This window comes from Apteryx mantelli, chromosome Z (assembly GCF_036417845.1).
Source record: "Apteryx mantelli isolate bAptMan1 chromosome Z, bAptMan1.hap1, whole genome shotgun sequence".
Lineage (NCBI taxonomy): Eukaryota > Metazoa > Chordata > Aves > Apterygiformes > Apterygidae > Apteryx > Apteryx mantelli.
Genome location: NC_090020.1, coordinates 73,367,697 through 73,390,132, shown reverse-complemented (window position 1 = coordinate 73,390,132; position 22,436 = coordinate 73,367,697). Strand labels below are relative to the sequence as shown.

Sequence of the window (22,436 nt, the reverse complement as noted above, 5' to 3'; positions counted from 1 at the left end):
CTGGCAAGTTTATTAAAAAGGGAGTGGCAAGGCATTTTAAGCATGATACGATGGTCTCAGATTTCTTTAATCTATACAACCGTGGCTTTCAGCTTGCACTGAATACAAGTCTTTTTGGCCAATTTTTAACTTCTGTCCTTTGCCAGAAGATGAATGTCCACATTGACTTGCTGGGTCATGAAGCTGTATTGATTCACCTTTACACCTTAAAAGGTAAAAAAAAATTGCCTGAATGTTTTTATCCTTATGTCTCGAGAATGATCTATAGTGGCCCTCACAGCTCTCATATGAAATTGCACAGGATTTGTTATGTAACTGACATGCAGTTCAATATTTCTATTAGAAACATGACAGTAAATTGCTTTCCCAGTGCCTGTGCAAGACAGGAGTTTTGAGCGGATAAAGTCATATGGCACACAGATTAAAAAAAAAAAAATTTTTTTTGCAGGAAGTTATAGCAGGAATGGTACCTGCTTCCTTTCCGAAGCTGTTCAACTGTGGTGAAGCATATCCACAGCAAAGAGCCTATGAAGCCTCTTTCTCTGGATTTCAGAGTTCTTCCAATGACAATGTGTGATGATTGATCATTTCTCTTTCCTACAAAAAGAACTGTTGTTACGTCTATTCATACGGCCCTAATATAATGTTACTGGAACAGGCTACCTTTGAAACCTGCTCAGATGTTGCATTTGGTAAATAAACTTGATGCCTGTCCTGTCTAGCCATGTTGACTAAGAAACCTTTGCAGTTGGCAGAATAATCCATCACTGACCTCTTTTTCTGTTACATAGTGTGTATTTTATTATATATATTTTGTAGTCTAAATTACATGTTTCATGTTATCCATGTTTTAACTTTATCTAAAACCCCTAGAGCTTTGAATGATCAAGAGTTGACTGTATTATTCAAGTGAAAATACTAGAGCTTTGTCTCCTGTCATTTCTCCTGTTAGGGAACTGGCTTTTTATAATTATACATTTTAATATATATCTGCCACAGAATTCATATCCTATCTTCATAGGAAAAAGAGCACATTCTTAACATGGTAGAGATAGTGCAAGTTTGTAACTTGGAAAAAAATTAAAAGATGGAGTAGTATTATTTCATATCATCTAAGATTCTTGCTGGTAAATTATGCTAAATAATTAGAATATGAAAAAAAAATTTACCTTCATTTGGCTTAACAGAAAAAAAAATTGTGGTCACCATCAAGTTGTAAACTTGCAGCAAGTAGCTATACAAATATTTTATTCCACAATCCACAAGCTTCCTTGGCTTTTTATTTTACCTGTACCACTGAAGGCATCATCTGACATTAAGGTTATTTACTTCTCATGATGAATATTCCCCAGTGAATTAATTATGTGGTGTTATTATTTGCTCCTGTGAACTAAAGTCAATGCAAAGAACACATTTTAATGTTTGTATTCTTGTCATATAACATTCATCATTACATTCTTCCTGCACTCTGTTGTAATCCAGCCTTAATACCAAATTCCCAATAACCTGAATAATTAAATTTAGGATGCTAGCTAATTATTATATTACTACATTACATTCATACAATGATCTCCCAACATTTTGTAGGAAACTTTCTTTTAATTATTTTAAAAAAAGTAACCATATTGTTAATGCTTTTTGATTTTACTGATACATCTCATTTATTTAAAAAATTCTGTCCATAAATACGTATTACCTATAAATTACTAACAGGTAAGCATAAAAATATTTGTGCATACCATTAACAATTTAAAATGACAGGAATTTGTATGTTATACCAGCCCTTAAAGAAACTAAAATGGAAAAGTACAATACATTCTTCATTCAGTCTATCAAAAAGTCAGCTGACAACAAGCAACCTCTATGAAAACATTGGTACCAGGTGCACTTTTTATTCTAAGATTAACGTCCATAATTTATGAAGCTGAGTAACTACATCTAACTGTCACAGAAGTTAACATCAGAATGAAGAGGGCTGAGTTCGCTGTTTTCAACAGTGTATGCACGCGTACTGTCTTTGTAAATAGACATCTTTTTATCTCAGTACACAGTTGTAAACAGCAGAGATGTTCGTACAACTTAAAATATTTTTGGTGAAATGTGGTTGAAAAATATATTTTAACACAGTATTTTCTGTACGAAGATCTCCAATTCCTGCCTTTTAGAATTGCATAAAAATACTGAATTATTGGTTCTCTGAAGAACAAGAAATGAGTCTCATAATAACAGAGTGTGCAAATAGTTCAGATTTATGGCAGCTCAGTCATTTGTTTGGGGCAAGAGAGACATTCTCAGGTCCCTTTCCTTGACTTGAAAGGGAGCGGGATTAGGCTCTAAGATTTACCCGGAAACTTGCAGTTCATTTGCAGGACTATATAGGTGTGAATTTATCAGAGGAATTCAGGGGCTTTGCCCTCCTCCACACTGCCACCAGCTTTGTTTAGTGCCGTGTACACTCCTTAATGTGCCACAGCCATGCCTGTATGACTGCATAGCTCCTCCCATGTAGATTAGGACTACCTCCACCCCATGACTAAGGCCTGGAACAGAAATAAGGTTTAAAGTATCTTCTGGTATGTTTTCCTGGAGTATTCTGAAATATTTGTTTTTATTCCTTTTTCAGACATAATGGGAAGAACCCATGCGTACTAAGGTGTTTTTAGGAACATAGGTGAGCCTTCTTTCTGCAGTGAATTCTTGTGAGTGAACCTCTGAAGACAAAAAGACTATACCGGGCTCAAGAAAAATACTTGTCTGAATGTAACTGAAAAATTTTAAACTTTCCTTTGTAAAAGAGATACAGTAATATCAAGTTGAATAAACAACATCTAGGTATTTAATTTCACTTAAGGAAACAGTGTAATTCCTGATTCGCTCATGTGTGTTATAACAACTAAAACAACCAATGACTCAAATTAGTTCATTGTTTTCTTGTGCAGGTAATAACGTAACAGTACTCAGACATAATAGCCATTTCTACAGATTGCTAGTTAAACAGGACTTAAAAAGCATCAGAAAGGGCAGTCACATTCTTAATGGAAAATTCTGACTAAAATTGAATAGTCAAATAGGTGTTGTGTCTTACCATGATGTTTGTACTAATCTAACCATATTTGATATGGAAGAGATCTGGCACTTGAAAAAGAAAGTTGTTGTATTTACATTTTAACCACACTAAATCACCAATATTAAAAATTATATAAGTAAGTTACTATAATCACATAAAGACTCCATCAACAGAAATTAGTAATAATAAGTTAGAAATAGATTGAAGTAATGTTCCTGCCCAAATTTGTCATTTTACAATCATATTTTCCTTTAAATTCACAGGTGTGTATGTCCACATACATATGTGTGTGTGAACTCTACATAGATAGTAATGTTAAGTTCATTACAAGATAAATATTCTTCTCATAGTCTTATGGAGTTGCAGTGTATTAAATAAAGTGCAGAGACTTATGAGCATGCTTCATTTAATACACCAATTATTTCCCTTTATTTTAAATAGATAATTTAAAGTTGTAAATGCATAAACAATTGTACTACATACTTTTGATCTGAGTTAATATAAAAGGTCCCAATCCTACATGTCTTCCAGAGCATGGTTTACTCTGTCTCCATTAAACTTACATGAGCATTTACCCACTAGATATTAGTATTTCCAATCCCGAATTACCATATTCTCCAATAGCCATCTTCGTTTCTGTACTTTCAAACAAAAGCCCACTTGTAAAATGAACTTTGATTCATCCAACATGAAGAATTTAATAGTTTTTTTAAGCTTGACAGAGGCATTTTAAATCTGTGCTAAAGACACACAGCTATATTCAGTAAATCAGAAGGACTTGGAAAGATTCAAGTGCATTAGTGTAAGACACTGTCCCTTTGTGCAAATTATATCCATCCAGAGCTGGAAGGGTGTGTTGATATCTTACAGAATATTTACAGCCAGCCGCGTCCAAATGTACGGTCAAATCTTGAAGTCCACAGATAAGCAAGGTTTCCACTGAAATCAAAGGATTTTTGTCCAAGTCCCGCGGCGCAAAGCGACAGAAGCGAGTATGAAAAGACCCGGTGAATTCGTCAGATAGGAATGTTTCTTCACTATTATCCTGTGCTATGATTATTCACAGCTTGACCCGTACAGAAGGGGGAAAAAAAAACCCCAAAAGCACAAGAAGTCTTTCAGAGTAGGACAGTCCCCTTCTCCACACACTGCCTCGCAACCCGCGATTACCGCGTTCCCGGTGGAGGCGGTGGCTGGCGGCAGGGACGTCCGCAGCCTCCCGCGGGGACCTTCCCCGAGCCGCGCCGCTTCGCCCCTGCTCGCCCGGGCCCGGCCCGCGCCGCGCCGCGCCTCACCTCCGCCCGGGCACCGCCGCCCTCCAGCGTCGGCCCGGCCCGCTCCCGCGGCGCGGCCTCTTAAAACACACAGAGACGGGCGTTAGCGACAAGAAAATAAAACTCCGGCAAGCGCCCCGCGTCCGCCACCTCTCACCCGCTGCGGCGGGGGAAGGGGGGTCGGGGCGGGGGGCACCGCCTTCTCCGTGGGTTCAGTTTAGGGCGCCGCTTCAAGCCTGCCTGCTGCGAGGGGGCATTTCGCAGTCCTCCTCCCCGCCGTCGTTAGGCGGAGCGGGGTGGCGGCGGGGGAACCCAGCAACGCCAAACGTTTGGGGGGTTTTTTGTTTGTTTTTCTCCCCCCCCCCTCCTCTCCCCAACGGTCACGTCTTCACAAGCCGCAGGCTGCCTCCGTCTCCGCGCAGGCCCGAGTGCGAGCTCCGGTCTCGTCAGGAGGGGGAAGAAAAGAAAGAGAAACTCAGGCGGCAGCCGCAGGGGTGGGGAAGGGGCGAGGGAGCCGCGCGGCGGCGGCGGAGCACCGGCTGCGCCCGCCGCCAGGCGAGGCCGGGCCGGCGAGGCGAGGCGAGGCGGAGGGAGCCGCTCCAGCTGCGAGGGGAGCGGCGCGGCGAGGCGAGGCGGCGGAAGCGGCGCTAGTTTGAGCGAGCGAGGAGGCGGCAGCGGAGGGAAGGGGGAGGCTGTTGGTGTTTGGCGCCGGTGGAGGGAGTCATTCCTGCAGCTGCACTTCCGGTCGGCATTTTGTTCTGAGAGGGAGCGAGAGAGACACACACAGGATCCTTTCCCCTCCTCCTCCTCCTCCTCCTCTTCCCCCTACCCCCCCGCTCGGTACCGACTCACCGTGCCCAAGCCGCCCCCTCCCCCGCCCCGCCGCACTCGCGCACACGGAGGGAGCGGCGGCGGCGGCGGCCCCCGGCAGCGCTGCCCCCGGCCGCCCCCCTGCTCCCCCGCGGCTCGCCGGGCGCCTCGGAACCGGTTCGGCCCAGCGCGGCGCGGCGCGGCCCGTGTTGATGTTGTGAAGCAGGCTCAGGGGGAAGGGATTCGCCTCGGCCGCTCACCCCCCGGCTCTACATGTTCGCTGCACTGAGGAGGAGACGGAAGAGGAGCCAGCCCCCCTCCCGGCCCGGATTATTGTTGTTATATTATCTCCCCTCCTCCTCCTGCTCCGCGGCGGCGGCGGCGGCCCAGCAGCGGCGGCGGCTCCTCTGAGGAGGGAGGGGGGCGGATTTCTCCCCCCCTCTCCCGGATTCTCGTTGGATTCAGACGCCGATTTGCTCAGGTAATCCCCCCTCCTTGTCTCCCCTTCCCCTCCCTGCCCTCTCCCGCGGCGGGCCGGGCCTCCCAGCCCAGGCGGCCCAGCGCCGCCGGGAGCGGAGGGGATTAGCTGTTATCCGGGGTAGAGGGGAGCAAGTGGCAACCGGAGGTGTTTATTTCGCAGCCCCCCTTCCTGCCGGCGCGGGCTTGGCGGCGGCGCTCGGCTCCTCCCGGGCTGCCGGGAGGCCCAGGCCCGGCGGAGAGCGCAGGCCGCCGGCCAGCGCCTCCACTCCAGCTCGGGGATTGGAAAGGCGAAGCCGCTCCTCGGTGACAGGCCGCAGCCCGGAGCGGAGCGGCGGCGGCGGCGGCAGCAGCAGCAGGAAACAATACAATTAGCCGCAAACGCGCCCCGATCCTTTGCCGTATTTACAACTTGGCCGGGGCGAGCAGGGACGGTCCCGGCGCAGACAGGGAGCGAGCGGAGGGGCAGCGCAGGAGAGACAATGTAAATACCCGGGAACAAAAATGTGGGATCTTCCCTGTTCTCTCCTCCTCCCAGCAAACTCCGCTCTGAACGTGCAAAAGTTAACGCACATGGATTTATAATGCGCAGAGGTTTAATCCCCAAATAATACAGCGATCGATTAGTGCGTTAATCGCTCAGTATATTTATAGCATAAAACTGGCCCTTGTGGGATGATTGACACGGCACGGACACCTGCAGACCCAGGAAATACAGATAGACAAGCGTTTTGGGTCAGGTATTCAACACGATCTCTGTGTTTATGTGATGTACGTGTTACACCAACACACAGAAAATTTAGGAGAAATACTCTTTTATGCTTTCTAACAAACAGAAAATGGGAAAGGGGTCGCACGTAAAGCGATATGTTTATGACATATCGGGGGCCAAGGTGAAGATGAGATCTTACCCGAAGTACTCGAGAGTCAAACATAAATTTAATTAAGTGAAAAGTGAGGAATGTTTAAAAAGTGTCATCCTTCTTGTCAGGCCATATCACTTTGAGATCCTGAGGTTGTTATTGGCTGTTTGTGTCCATGGTGTTTGAATATGTAATTAGGTGTCATTTTAACAGGTCAAATGTGTTTTGTAAATGACTGTTGTTTAAGTGTCAGGTCTTCATAAGTAAATGGCAGCTTATTTACAGTAAAGTAAATCTCAGATTTACTGAGTGGCAGAGTTGAGAATGTTATTAAAAATCTGAGGTAGATTTAAAACAAACACTCTGTGAACTAATAAAGATATTCCTACTAAAACTACATTATAAGGGAAATTTTGTGATAGGAAGCTTCATCTTTCTTATAGGAAGGGCATTTGTAAATGGCAAACAAATATCACCATTGTATAATTTATCTGTTTTTTAGTATTTTTTTTAGTTGTTCAGGCAGATCTGTTGTAATATTAAGTGGTTAATGTGTCTAATAAAGTAACTTTCTGGCGTATTGTGTTTAGAGCCTTATAAACTCTGCTATCTTGCCTCTGAGTGCCCTGATACATGTTTAAAAGGGTGAAGTTAATATAGCTGTCACGTAGAAGGCGTGTTTTTAATGCTGTAAATCCGTGTAGTAGTCAGTAGCGTGTCCGTGATTTGTATTGGTCAGGGAGCAGTTTGAATTTTAAAAAGCCTGAAGATCCTGCTGAGCCCCAATCCCGGCCTCCCTCCCTCCCACTAATCTCCCATTCCTGTCTTTGTGCTGCCTGGTCCTGTTAGACACTGTTTGCAACAGGGCCTCAGGCCTACGTGCGTGGAGAGGAACCATTTACACTTTGAAAAAGCAGCTTTTTAGTTTTAAACTTTATGAATTGCAGAGGGAGCCACTAGTTGTCTCGAACTGTCCCTGTCTCTCTCGGTAGCTGAATTGCTGTTTTCTTTTGGTCGGTAGCATGTGTAGGGGCCGAGTGTAACTCTAGTTTACAGGAAAGAAAGGACTGTGCAGAAGTAGTTGTAGTCCTTGGGTAGTTTTCATCATCAGGAAGCGACATTAGCTCCAGCGCTTCTTTTGTCGTTTGTTTAAAACAACTCTTGTTTTCACAAAAATGGGTTTGTTAAGCTAACAGTACTGAACTTCTCCGACTTATTTTTCATTTCAAGGTGGTTTACTTTAAATATGCTAGATATGAGCAGGAAATGAGCTACTGTAGTTATGTAGTTCCTGTCAAGTTTATCTCTCCAGGGTTGTGTTTACAGCTTTTTTTTTTTCCCCTTCCCCTCCCTTTATCAGAAAGCATGTACTTCTCTGGTATGAAAAAAATAAGCATATTTATAGAGGGAAATATAAGATGCTGGCTATTTGTGATTTGTCTTGGGCTTTTTGTTTTTGTTCTTCTGAGCCATATGTGGTTAATCCTAAATTAGCTGGATTATCACAGTTTCTGTAGTTGTAAATTTCTTTAACTCAGAAAAATATATTTAGCATACAGAAATATTTAATATAGAAATGTTTGTAAGATGAATTATTTTTGTTTTAGATTGCATTTACAGCACATTTAAGTGTGTGTGTGGGGGGGGAAGCAGGGCTATTTCACTTTTCATACTTCTTTTTTTTGCCTAGTGTTAGAGTTTATGCTGGTCCTCTGTTTGTCCCAACAGCTAGCTGCTCAAGAAGGATGTAGTTATTTTAATCATGTTATAAACATTTGAAATTAGTTATACTTGAGGCTTTGGTTGTAACAACTATTTTAACTGGAAGAGAAAAGGAAGATTTTTTTAAATCTTTTATTTTGTACTTTTGACTATCTTGTATATTTTTGCCATTTGTTTCCTGTGTGCAGTATTTTTTTCCCTTTTTTCTCCTCTCAATTGCTTGCATGTTTTACCTGAAATTATTCCCACAAAAACTCTTTCTCTGAAACCTTTTGCTATCTTTTAAAGCTGATTTAATACTCTTTTTTTAAATAAAGACAGGTACAAGCATACCACTAAAATAAAATGTTTTGTGTAGCATTTGGAATGTTTAAATATTTTTACAACTAGGAGAAACACAGGATCAGAGAAGCAAAATTACTCCACTAAAAGCATTTGCAGATCCCTCTTCTGTGTAAGGGTACATGTACCCCTCCCTGTGCAACCTCATTATGTGTTTGGGACTCTATGGACACAGTGTTCATATGACTCTTGTTGCAAAATCAAGGCAATAGATAGTAATTTCTTTGGGTTAGAACCATGTTTTTTGTTGTGTCTGTATGATAGTTAATGCAGCTTTAATCCTAAGTGGGTCGTGTAGGTATTCCTCTAATATAAATAAGCTATAATTTTGAAGTATGCTAGGTGAAAAATAGTGCAAGTGTGAATTGATTTGAACCAGGGCTTGATAGAACAATTTCCTATTGCAGTTCTTCTGTGTGTTCAGCCACAAACGTGGTACTTTTATGTGTCTATTATGTTACAAAGTTACAAAGTCATGATATTAAATTTATATTAGCATTTACTTCATAAATAGTACACAAGAAAAGTAAAGTTAGTGCACAATTGTTAGTAACTAGAAGGAGAAATTCTACTTCAGAGTCAGAGTATCTAGAACTAGGGGAAAAAAAAAAAGCCTTCCAATTCAGAACTACAGATAAATTTGCTTTCTAGAAATTATCCTGGAGGAGTATATAATATTTATCAATGTGGGGACATTTTGGCAACAATTATGGGCATACTTAATTAGAAAAATATGAGTCGTGATAACTTCAGTGTTTGGTGTCCAGGTGGTGTGAGATGGATCATCCAGTGTTAGAATAGCTGTTTTCTTTCACAAAATGTGTTATTAGTAATATTTAACGTTTGAAAGAATTGGCTATTTCAATATTATACTGCTTATTTTCGCTCTTGCTTTTCATGTGCCTTTATTAGAAATAACGCAGTTCAGGTTAGCGTCTGATTTTGAATGACCAGCAGTAATAAGCACTCAGTTGCATGGAGCTACCTAGAGGGGAATGCTTGAAATTGGTGATACCTGCATATTATTGGTAATAACCCTGTATGATAATGATCCTTTTTAATAATCAAAACAAGGAAATCCTTTTGAAATTACAATTATTAAGGGCTTGTATTCTAAAAACTTATTAATATAATTCATTTATATTTGTGGTGTTATTCTATTTAGTGTTACAAGCATACTTCTTCGTAGATGATCCTAACCCCCAAAGTGTGTGGTGGAAAAGGGCTTTATATTGAAATCTGCTGCACCAGGAGTGAGGAAATTGTATTTGAGGAGATTGTGCAGGACCTGTGATTTGTGTCTTACTTCCTGTCCCCACTGCTCACTATGGAAAATCCCTTTAGCAAAAGGGGGGGGGGGAAGGATCTTGGCCCAACTATTTGTAGAAACTAAAAGGAGTTTCAGGCAAATTAAATGCAGTTGTTGATCTTGTACTTGTAGGTGACTACTTAGTTTACACAAATAACTTCAGGAAAAAAAAGCATAAATATTGAAGGGTATTTTTCATGTGAAAGTCTCTTAGTCTTAGAAAAAATTCTAGAAGAACTTATTTTTAGTGCTGTTAGTATTTATATCAGTTCCAAGTGTTTTTTCAATTAGACGTCTCAAAATGCTTTATATAGGTAAATATTCTAATTTTTTTTCAAAACATTGCTAAGGTTTGATATGAAACACTTTGAGTTTTTGCAGCAGTGTGTATGTGTAGACATGCAATGCATTTTACTGGAACAGTGTTAAAAAGCATCAGGCTGCAAAGTCAGGGACTCAGATAAGTAAACAGCAAACTAAGATTGCAGAAACAAACATAATCCAGCCCCCTTCTATATACACTGGGCATTTGACTACATTATTGTATTCCCCTTTATCCTCATGGCCCCAATTCAATGCTTCATGCAGTGCATGGGAAATGCCAGCTGACTAGTAATACTGTTATAACCTAGTTTATATATTTGGTTTTTTTTGTCACTCAGTGTGCAGCCTGCTGTCTTATTACCTGCTGTATACCATCCAATTTTTTGAATGAATACTGATTTTTTTTTTGTCTACTAATTTATAGGAATTATGATCAAATATAAATATCTGTGCTTCACAAACATTAGAGAACATTGTTTTTCTAGCACATCTGTGAAATATTATTTCCATTTTACAGATGGAAGGCTGAAACTGAGTCAAAATACTGAGTTCAAAAAGTGCTTATAAATCTCCAGTGGCTAATTCAGCTTACTTTATTCTTGAGATTTTGGGGGCTATTTTATAGCATTTAGTAAGTTCATAATATTGTTCTCTTTGACTTTATTTGTGATTGACCTGCACTTCAACATATCAGGCTCATTTTTTCTCATGCTGGGTACCTAAGAAATATAGAGAGTTTTCATTGATGATGTTAAATATCTTTTCAGTGTCTACTACCCTGAGCATGGCAAGAGCTGGCCAAAAATAGATTTCTTGTCCTGAAAAACTAAAAAGAATTCTCTGTCCATACTGTGAAGAACCCAAAATCTTTTAAAAGTTTATCAGAAAGATCATGAAGAGCAGAGACAGCAATTAGATAATAGCCCCAAACCAGCAGGTAATTAAGTGGCTTGCCTGCAATATTGGAGCCATAGATTCAAAATGCTGCTCTTATTAGTGTCCAACAGGAGCCATTACCCCTGGAGAACGTCCTAAGCACTGGTTATTGGCTGTTCTGGGTAAATCTCTACCTCTTAAGCTGAAATTGTTGCAGTTCATGTAAACTGGTTAAATGGGATCCTCTGCAGCCTGGTGGTCAGGCCATTTCATTGCGATGTTGTTCTGTGGTCCAGTTAATATTTATACTAAATTGTACAGCTCTGGTAGGAAAAGAAGACTGTTCTTAGGTAAAGTGAGTGCATTCCTAGCCAGGGCATTACCTTTGGGATGTAGGAAGGCCAGGTACAAATTCCTAATCTGTATCGGGCAGAGAGGTTCTCAAGCTTTTCTCCCCATATGACTTCGTATGTTCTAATCATTGGGTCGCTGCCGGCCTTCCAGAGGCTGTAGGTATATTTTGGAACAGACAGAATGTGTATTTCTAAGTTTTTTTTTTTTTTTTTCCCCCTGATGGAAATTTTCTGTGTGACTATCCTGGTTTTTTTTTTGTTTGTTTTTTTGTTTTTAATGAGATTTGGTTTTGACAAACTGGCAGTCTCCAGCAAAAGATCTTGTGGATGGGAAATTCTTTTTTAAATCAGTTGTATTTATTAACTGCGTGTTATTCAAGTTCTTCAGTAAAAAAGTGTAACATCCCACAGACAGCAGCTCCTTTTACTGTGTAACCCTGATTCATTTCATGACCACCATCTGTCATGTGCCATGTATAAAGCAGGGACCCTGTGGATAACAAAAAAAAGGTATCTGATCATTTAATGAAAGACTATCATAATGCACAAAGGACTGAATTACAGGTGTAAGCAACTCTAATTCTGACATTTCTCAATACTTTAATGCTTGGCTTTATAGTTTTAATCTTCTTTCTGTTATCTTTTTTTTCCAAGGTAATTTTATTGGGCTCCTTAAATGTAAACATGGGTCTATAACAGTGTAGGATTCTTTGAAACTGTGACCCCTCTCTCCTGCTAACAACCTCTCCTGTTGAGGCAGCAGAACAGTTTAGGGTCAGTTATAGGCTATTATTCTTTGGTGACCAGGTACCCAGAAAGGATGAGGTTATGAATATTTTTGTCTCTGAAATTCTGCTTTAAAGTCTTAAGTTTTAATAGAGAATGCCTCACTGTCTTGCATGTTATTTTCCATTCAGATCTGTTATTTTCTGTTTTTCTTCTAATATACTTTCTTGATATCAGTGATTTAAAAAATAATTAGCTTGCCTCTGGTGCTATGTATTGCAGCTACCTTAGCACCTGTGGAAAAATAAGGTGGAACACATTTTTTGCAGTCTGAAAGTTGGGAAAATTTTGATAAGGCTCTAACGGAACTGTGGTGAAAACTTAGGAAGAACAGGACACGAAAATTTAAAATCAGTTTAATTTGTATTTTTTTGAAAGGAAAGTTAAAATCTGCCTGATCTTAAAATGATTTGTTTGTTAAACGTTGGTTAAACTCCTGGTTCAAAGTAGGTAGATGTGATTGCTTTTCACTACAGGGGATGCTAGGTTTGCATGTTTTTTTTTGTTATTATTATTTTTAATATTGGGAAACAAAGTTTGAACAAATAATTATAATATATAATATCATGTTGGGAAACAAATACCATGCTCTGTGATGACTGGTTATTTCTGACAGTTTTTTAAAAACTCATGTTGAGGCAAAACCTGTAACATAGAAAACTTCAGTGTATACTATAAAAATTTTGCAGTTAGGAGTAATTGAAACATTGCTTAACACAGTTGCTAGTCAACTTTAAGAATGTATGTTGCTCTCAGATTACTTTGAATAGGTGACTCCACTAAGTTTCCTTACGCTTCATATTAAAAGACACTGATTTTACATGCCTATAACTTGTTAAACTTCAGTCATTTGGGCAGAAGTTTTCCATGCTGGGTGACTGCCCTTTGCTGACTGTCTCTTTTTTGGCTTAAAGCCAAAATTGTTCACTGGCTTCTAAGGGTCAGGCTGGAGAAAAACGTTTAAAAATAGTTTCTGATCTTTGAAGAAAAGTAATTCTAACATCCCCAATCTTTGGACCAGGAATTTGAAATTGGATAGTGAGGTAACTTTTGTGTCAGGGATGTGCGTTTTGTTGCTCTTTGAAAATCTGTCCAAAAATTGGGCAAGTTATTAGTGCTTGTAAAATTAGCTGACTTCTCATATTTTAGGCATTAAAGTGGAGAACTTTCTGTATGCTCAACAGGACTTCGGTTGTAGTGCAGTTCTAAGCAGCAAGATGCAGCACAGATTCTTGGTTTTCTGGTCTCTAGTCGCTGTTGATGCACAGTGCAGATTCATTTGACTGTGGAGAAGGCAAGAGCTGAGTTTGCAGTGTGTTTGAAAGGGTGAGCGCATGGGGAAGAGGAGCAGCAGGTTGGAACCAAATTTATATAGATGGGAAGGGAGTGGGAGCTTGAAGGGCCGGAGCTGGGAGGAGGGTAGGAGCTCTGGAGCTTCTAAGGAAGGGACGACCAAACTGGCAAGACTGGACAAAGGAGCTGGTTTGGGGGATACCAGGGTGTCCTAGGTGAAAATACAGGAAGAGCTGTAAAATAGTGAGACAGAAGGGTACCCTGAGACTGGATGCATAGTCAAGGGCGGTGGTTTAGGAATGGGAATGGGTGGGAAGTTTGTACTGAGAGGCCAGAGTGGGGAAGAGAAACAAATTGCCTGAGAAGCCAAGAGTACAAAGCAGGGGTTGGCTGGGCAAAAGAAGCATTATTTCACATGCGGATTTTTTTTTTTTTTTTTTTTAACTGAGGAAGTCATATACTAAAAAAAGCTCAAAACTGTGGAGTACTACTTATAAGAGCAAAGAGTAGGGAATTCTGTAATTCACATTACTCGTGTAGACTGTTTGGCATCTCTGTAAATGCATTGTGGTAGTCTTTAAGTCTGTCATCACTTTTTTTTTTTTTTTAACAACAGAATCCCTGTTTCACTGACTGTATGGAATGAATAGTATCCCCTTAATAGAGTGTGTTTTTTTTGTTTTGTTTTGTTTTAAGCAGGTTAGATTAATGTCTTCTGGGATTGGCTTTAGATATTGTTGATCATGCCTTGGGGAAGGGGATGGACTCTTGAGATCGCTTCCAGTCCTGTCTTTTATGATTCAATATTTTGATTTCTCTTTGGTGTTCAATATGTAGTCCTTTGCCTTAATCACTTCATATCATTAAACCCCACTCCAGAGACAGAATTCTTAATTTTCTCATGGGCTTTTCGTGGCATGCATTGTAATATTGGAGTGCTTCACAAGTACTAATAATTTTGTTCTAAATTTTTTTGAGGAGAGTATGTAATCATGAAGGTTGGGAACTGAGACACAAAAGTTAGTCATTTTCTTTCTAACTTTGCGAGTCCAACCTGAGCATCTGTAGGACCTGACTTTTAAACTAATTTTTTTTTTGATTTATTTATTTATTGGTATCATAGCGTGTGATTAAAATTAGAAGAGATTTTATTAATTTGTGTTAAAAATATGACTAATCAGTGCTTCATCAAATTGGGCTTGGGAGCATGTAAGAAACAACGAACAAAGAAATATTTACCTTTTGTAATAGGAATATCCGATTCCCAAGAGTGGCGTTTTTCTGTTTCATGCTTTTCAGTGTCCAGCCTCTTTCACTTCATGCTTCTCTTTCATTTTTACTTGAAGTTGGAGAGTCATGCATACAGCAGACCTTACAGCCTTATGAATAGCCTCTGATTCATTTCCAGAGCAGATCCATCCGGGAAGGTTGGGCCCAGGAGTGGGAGGGAACTGTTGCATGACTATATAATCAAAGACTGTGTCAGAATACTTGAGCATAAGGGGCATTTATTAACTTCTGATTGACTTTGCAAATATGTTCTTTCAGTTGAGGTTGTGGGATTTCATGGTAGAAATTTAGAAAGCTTTTGAGCTGATATGCAGAAAAAATCATGTTTGAGTATTTGTTGATGTGAAGGCTAGTGACTTTTTTGTGTTGACTGTTCTTCATTTGTGGGTTTTTTAACAGCATTTTTAACAATGTGAATTTTAACATACAGGAATGCATTTAATATAGTATCTTTTTAAGTATTGCCTTGTAAACCAACTGCCATAATGTAGTAAGTAAAGTTATAGTCTTGATTTCTGCATCATAAAAAGGAACTGGAGAAAGGGACTTCACTGTTGTGATATTCCTATTGAACAGCTTAGCCCCCGAGTGTCAGCCACAGGTTTGAGATGTGCAAGTATGCAGAATGGAATTCATAAGTCCTGTGGCGCTGAGTGAGCAGTGGATCTATATAGGTTAGTCGATAGGAAACGCTGGAGAGACTTCTACCTCCTAAAACAGAGTTTAAATCAATTTATTTGATAGTTGTGTTCCCTCTCTCAGATTCTTTCCATGTTGTGATTAATTTTCTTTGCACTGTACTTCTTCAACAAGAGGAGAAGGGAATGCTCGCTACCCCATAAAATCTTAGAGCTGGTTGAAGGCCCCATGCTAATGGGTGGTGAAAGTTACATATTTGAACCTCTTGCTGCTGAGGAGGATGTAGATTCTGGGTTTCTGGTATTCTGAGCAAGTGCTCTTCCTCTGTCCTTCTGCTGAGATTTTGAATAAAGGGTTGGAGGCTATGGCTAGTATGCAATGCAAAATATTCGGTTCTGTGTGTTAAACTTGTTCAAAGTCCGGCCAGAACATGTGGCTGGACTTTCCTGCTTTGCGGATCTTGCTCAGGCATGGGTGTAAAACGGATGTTGGGCTGCTTAATTCTGCTGAAATAGTGGTAGTTCTGGCGTGTATTGAAGCAAAGCTGTAGGTGAATTGTACTGGTGATAATTTAGGTGTCTAGTGGCTTAGGTGGAGAGTTGTAGGAACACGCTGTGCTCCAGGGTCACTCTGGGGTCACTATTGGAAAAAGATTATTTTAGAGTTATGGCTCTGCATATTTACTCACTGGAGTAATTCCCTCTGGTTCTGGAATGATGTAAAGTTTAGTCATGTTATTTACAGAATTAGATCCTTTATTTTTACCATGGAAAATATCATTAAAATATTTGAGGAATTGCAGTAAAAATTTAGTATGGTTTAAAAACCGTTTTGTCTGTAATTCTCTAAATATCATTACATGAACAAGCCATCATAATACTGCAAGTTAAACATCCTCAGTTTTCATATCATACTGTAATCTTAGCCTGCACCTTGGAGGAAGAATAATGAAAGCAACTTATTTAATTTAGTGTCATGTTAAATAATTGTGTTGAATTAGTGTACTTCAAAATAGGAGTTCTCTTTTTTTCTGTAAATATTTGTGTTTATTCCTGACATAAATATTTTTTTTCTAGGCTCAAACTAGACATATGATGTCATGGGATTAAGCAAATTGTTAACCACATTTTGAGAAATAATTAGCCAAGGAAGTCTTATAAAAAGCTCTGTAGATGGACTTCTGAGGATTCAACATAACTTGTTATGTCCCGGTAATTTGAAGTTATTGCATGCTCAGCTACAGTGAATGTTCAATTGTGTATATGTAGCCTGTAGCAATTGCGCATAACTCGATTTAATTTAACCCTGTTTCATTGCTGGCTAAGGAAGGTTGAATTAGTTTGCATTTTTCATGGGCTAAGTGCATATGCACAATTATTGCAAGTCAGCTGATGCATGGTAACTTGACAGTTTGGGCTGATCACTTGTCCAAGTGTGGTTGAGAATCTGTGAAGGTTTCCTGCCTGCATCTAATTACTGATACGGATATAAATTTGAACAAATATTTTGGGAAAGAGAGTAAATGGATGAAATATCTCATTATAAAATATGCTGATTTTTATATTTTTTTAACTGGCTTTCAAAAGCTTGTTACAGATATCTGCAGGTAACTATTTTAAAGAAATACAAAAAGTTCTCATCTGTTTTTTGATCATGAAGCTTAAGAAATGTAATGCTTATTTTACTGTTTTATTTCCTAATAATGAAAACCAAACACATTAGAAAATAGATGCACTTTAGTTTTAAAAGTGACCTTACAGAAATAGCGTCTGTCATCAAACATGTTAAATTTGTTGTACAGAAATTAGAGCTTTTATTAGTAAAATGGCATTGACTTTGATAGAAATAATTCTGTTTAGTTATCCTGGGCACGAATACAGCTAACAGATTCTGTAAATCAGGTCAGATACAGATTCATTAATGGGATTGTGTGTCAAATAACACTTTAAAAAGATAGCTGTGCATATGCATTGCCTTCAATGGGTTTACACAGGTGTAACTGTTTGAAACTGATATATATCAACAAAATGCTGAAATAAGTTACAATTCTCCGTTTGGCTTTAAATAGATTAGTCCCTAAGTATTAGGTTTTTCAAATACCGTAAAATATTTAGTCACTGACCTCAGTGGTTATAAGCTGGCACACACAAGATTATTTAAGAGCTGTTTTTGTTTTCCTTTAAATATATAATCATTTTATATATTAGATTTACCCCATTAAGACCAATAGTAACTTTAACATTTCTGTCACTGTTATGTAGTATTGTTCTTGTGGTTAATTTGAATTTTGTCATAATCATTGTTAAGTATTCTATGATTTTCATAAGATGTTTGATGTCTTTTTTTTCTTTGGGTTACGTTGTGGCCTGCAGTGTTAATGGCTGAGATGTAGCAGTAGGTTCTCACTCGCTGGGATTTCTTTGGAATAATTTTCTGGATTCTGAACATAGTTTAATGAATTCAACACTCATGTAGCTTACTAACATAACAGTGGTATGTTAATATAGGTGTCAAATAATTAGTTTCAGAAAACTTGAAAGAATTTTTATGATCACTTCTGAAAAAGGCTCATATATGATTGAGTAATAACGCAGTTACTTGTTCACTAGAAAGGACAGCATTGTGTTTCAAAACCTGCCTTAAAATCTTTCAGAAGTAAAAACTACCTAAAAGACAGCCGATGTCAGAGAAGACTTAAAAGAACTTTTTTGCTGTGAGTAAATGTCAGGAAAAATTAGCAGTGAGGGGAGCTCAAGTCCTTTGTAATATGAACCTGGAAAACACACATGTAAATTAATATTGGACAAGGTGAGATAGCAAGTTAGTACTATTAGTATAATTTTGTGTCTCAGATCTAAATATTGTCATGTATGCCATAGCATGCAGACAATAATGTCAGGCATGTGGCCTGGGAAGGCCACTTGCGGCTCTGCGAGCTCTAATTTATGGTCTCCCATGGCAACTCTTGAAGAGCAAAAAGGATTATGAATCAAGATGTGTCCCTGGATCAGGTCCTGTGCGTTTAATGTGAAGAGTGTGAATTCCTCTGCTGAGGAGGTGAGCGGTACCATCTCCCTGTGTTGCCACAGGAACAGATCTTTCCTTGTTGCTGCTACTTAGCAGCTCTCCTCACAGTCATATGTTTCACCACAGGTTGGTGGTAGGTTAGATATTAGACTACTAGAAAATAGGACAGGAGCTCGGTAGTTTGTTAGGCTGGATGAATGGCTGGCAAAGGATAGCGTATTAGGTACCTTGGCATTTGATGTAAAAAGGAAAGACAAGAAACTAAGAACCAGCCTCTCCTTTTTGCTACTTGAGCGTATATGTCAATCTTGATGCAAGTTTAAAGCAGTTGAGGCCTGATCCATTTCATCTGCTTCTGGTCTCAGTTTAAATGACATGTGAATAGAACTGGAAGGGTATCATGCTTTATTTTTAATACTTCTGCATTGCCAGAATATTCTCATAAAGATGTGTAGCCTCTGGGTCTCCTTCGTGCTAAAGTAATTTCCAGTTTGGAAGAAAAGCAAATTAATTCTATACCTTCTACAGTAGCAAAGCTGCAAGGAACTGAGAATCTTCTCCAAAATGAGCCTGTGACTCTTGTGAAGTAATGTTAATGTCTCACACTAGAAAAATTGAGCTACCTCTCTAAAAGGTGCGTGTATATCCCCTGCATCTTGGAGAAGATTGCAAAGGTCATCTTTAGCTTTCTCTGCCCTGTATAGAGTAGTGCTGTGCTTTACATCTTTCCCTGCACATACTCATTTTCATTCTTCAGTGAATTATGGTAGTCAGATGACTGTGATTGTATTTTTCTCACAACTGGATGATCTGAAATACATAACATTTATTTTTAGGATATTTTTCAAGTGTTTAGCTTTTAAAAAATTGAAAGATGTGGTGGTGATGATCCCATTTCAGTGTTTTTTGAAATATTTTTTCAATATATGCAAAACTGTTGAAAGCTTGAAATATAACTTTAAAAGTAAAGTCTATTTCCTTCATAGAAAAAAGAGACACTTTGTTGCAAACACAAGTTGCAAAAATAAAGTACTTGGAATAGAATTGTGTAAATTCTGCTAAAAAAAAAAAATTAAGCGTGATTGAATAATCTAGTCTTAAATTTATTCACTGATTTGATCCACCTGCATGGTCAATTGTGACTGTTCTTCATGCATCTGTAGCATATGGGCCATGTTTCACCTTTGCCTTAGCCGTAGCCAGGATAATGGTTCTTTCTGAATTCTGTAGTAAAAAGCTTGCTATTAAATCCTCAAAAAAAATACAGGCTATAATAAGCCTTCTCTTCCACAGTTGTGAATTTTAGATTGTTAAGAAAAGGAGCATGTGGAAGATGGTCATCATTCGGAGTGGAGTACTTGAAGAATAAAGTACGTAGAAGATGAACAGAGCATCTGTGGGTTGGATACAGGCAGGGATGGAAGGATTTGGTGTGGGTTGTCTTGGCTTGATCCAGTGAGGACTGAAATAACCTTCATGGAGCAGTTCTGTGGCCTTCTCCATCTGCCCGTATCTTAGCTTGGCAGTTCAGTCTGCGTCTTCGAACTGCATCCTTGGTCTAAGACTCTTGCTGTTTTATTTTAGCATATCAGCTTAGAATTTATAGATATGTTTAAACAATGCACTTCAATTTTTATTTAATCAATAAAATGATGTCTGCAACCCACAGAAATTTAGAATTTCACAAATGTGAAGGTGCAGTAGGCTTGTTTTGTGATTGTAGTGCGGTTAGTCTTTGATATTTTGGTAATTAATTGAAGACCAACATTTTAATATTCAAAGTGTGACTTACTTATATAAAGCATGAAGTAATATTTCTCATCAATGAATAGAGAAGTTTTAGCAATGCATTTATCCTCTCTGAGATTTTTACTTCTTTGAACAAATGATTTTTTAAAAGCACCTTTTCTTCTTTTGCCATGTATCTTTTGCCCTGGCTTTTATTTGTCAACTTCATTATCTTCTTACTTTCGTAAGAGAGAGCTTGTATACATGGTGTAATTTGAATATGCTTTCTGGAAAGGCCACGTGAATACTTCATTGCCTGAAGTTGGAAACAGGTTTAACGAAACCAGAACAAGCCACTCTCACACTGAGATTTAGACTTCTGCATTTCTTTGAAGTTAGCTTTCATATCCTACTTTTTTTTAGTTTAATCTTTAAACAGATTTTTAACTTGGCCATGTAATTGCTAATTAGGCAGTGAAGAAAACGCATCATGAAGGACCTCTCTGGAAAAAAAAATTCTTGTTCTGGTTAGCTTTGGAGCGTTGACAGACAAGGTGGGTTGGATGAACTCTGAATGCAGCTATCTTTCTCTGGTTCATGTGTTAAAACAGGTTGGCAAATCAAAGCTGTGCAATGATGTGAAGTAAACAAGATGGAAGAGCCACTTGCCCCTTTCTTACCTTACAGAATATGAAGAGGCATATTTTGGCTCGGGTGTGGGAGAAAACTTGATTTCTGAAGGTTTTTTTTGAGGGGGCATGTTCTGTTTCCCCTCTCTCCCCCCACCCCCCATATTTCCTGCTTTATTTTACAGTAATGCAGTGTTTGTGTGGGTTTTTTTGTTTTTTAATAAATGATTTAGGCATACAATATTGTCATTGACTTTCTAAGGGTCTTACTAAAATAGGTCTTGGGGAATATTTAGGCTGATTAAAGGATGTTAACAGAGTTGGAACAATTTACAAGTTTTAGTACAACAGAACAGATAACTTTCCGTGGGTCCTTTTGTTTCACCGTGCCTATTATTTCTTGAGCTTTTGGGGAAATACAGGTTAGCATATGTGTATCTGTTGGCTTGTTTGGTTACTTGAATTTAGTCGCAGGGATAATGTGTTTGACTCATAAAACTAGTGTGAACTTTCGGTCTGCATGGTACGTTGTACAGTCTTCGATGCTATACATTCTTTTGACTTTGCTTTGGAATAGAATATCATCTCTCATCACATTTCTGGAAAAGTTATGTCAATCAAAATATTTAGCTTGGTGTCTGAAAACATCATAGTGATAGTTATGGAAAAAAATCATAGCAAAGTGGCTAAACCTTAAATTAAAAAGTTGTTTATAGACAGAACTGAAGTGTTTTGTTTCAGAAATATTCTAGTGGTATCAAGGCGATGCACCTTAGATTTGTTATTTTAAAATGAAGTCAGTTTAAATGGAAGCATTTTCTAAGTTATGTCCACTTTGACAAATGAGTTTTCAGTGAAGAATTCCAATTAAAAATTTCTCATTCACTTTAATGGACAGCTATCTGGGAGAGAGCTATCAGCATAAATCCTTTCTTTGTAGGCATTAATGGTGAAGGAAGTGGGCCTTCCCCAGTGTCTCTTCCCCATACTTTATTTTGAGGGACCTTATATGTCGTAATGTAATCTGAATAAGATTCTTAAACTTCTAGCTATCAAGAGTTTTGTCTTTTCTACAAGTACAAGATAGTAGCTGTAAGATCTCTTACAGCTCCACCACATGTGTTTCTTGCTTTTTTTGTTATTTTCTAGATCCTATCACAGTCCCTTTAAGAGAGCCTTAGACAGCTTTGATCTTGCGGTTTTGCTCAATAGGTAGGTATATTAAAAAATTGTAGGAGATGGCTAGGACTTTGGAGTTGTCTTGGTACTAATGTGGATTTTTTGGATATTCCTTTGGCAAACAAAAATGTCCACAGTTTACCAGATGTGGATTTATCAAAGACAAGATTGAGAGGGTTAAGATGGCAGTAGTTCATTCGCCTGTCACCTTATCCATAACCTTGCTTACTGTGTGCTTTTTTTGTCAGGTTCCTAGGACAGGACAGGGGTCATGTGGTTGTGCAGGTTCCCATCAACAAGACTGCTGCATCTAACTTACCTTAAATTAAGCTTAAATCCCCCCACTGTACATGCAATGATTATTTCAAGACCAGCTAGGGGAATTATGGCAGTCAATGAACTATGGCTTTATAGCTAGATTTTCAAATTTCTTACTAGTATAAAAATT

At 38.9% G+C, this 22,436-nt stretch overlaps 1 protein-coding gene across 4 annotated transcripts in view; it reads left to right on the top strand.

Annotated features, from left to right (window-relative positions):
- The first annotated feature begins 5,548 nt into the window (after positions 1–5,548).
- The window catches only part of NIPBL (NIPBL cohesin loading factor), a 155,269-nt gene continuing 138,381 nt past the window's right edge, over positions 5,549–22,436 (top strand). For 3 of the 4 annotated variants that reach the window (XM_067316545.1, XM_067316541.1, XM_067316544.1), the window contains exon 1: positions 5,549–5,632. The gene's annotated coding sequence lies outside the window, so the exon portion shown is untranslated. Of the gene's footprint in view, positions 5,633–5,791; positions 6,113–22,436 lie in introns of all 4 variants that reach the window. The other variant, XM_067316542.1, reaches the window with a different exon arrangement.